Source organism: Triticum dicoccoides, chromosome 6B, assembly GCF_002162155.2.
Source record: "Triticum dicoccoides isolate Atlit2015 ecotype Zavitan chromosome 6B, WEW_v2.0, whole genome shotgun sequence".
Lineage (NCBI taxonomy): Eukaryota > Viridiplantae > Streptophyta > Magnoliopsida > Poales > Poaceae > Triticum > Triticum dicoccoides.
Window position 1 is genome coordinate 655,643,030 of NC_041391.1, and position 309 is coordinate 655,643,338.

Sequence of the window (309 nt, forward strand, 5' to 3'; positions counted from 1 at the left end):
CACAGCTGCATGACATTCTTTGGGCCGTCCATGACGGAAAAAACCGTGGTAGAAGCGAGGGCGAGGAAAATTTCGGGGAGTTCCCGGTTACGGTGGGTGGTCGGGGGACGAGCAATACGTGTTTCTCTCGTACCGAACGCGCGTGGGTGTGAGGCATTGGGCTCTAACTGAACCCGAGCGAGGCGTCGCCTAACTGAACCCGAGCGATTGCACTGCAAGCTACGCGTTACTAAACCCGAGCGATCGAGCGATTCCTTCGCTACTGCTGCTAACTGAAGCCGATCGATGCTGCCTCTGGATGAACAGTGA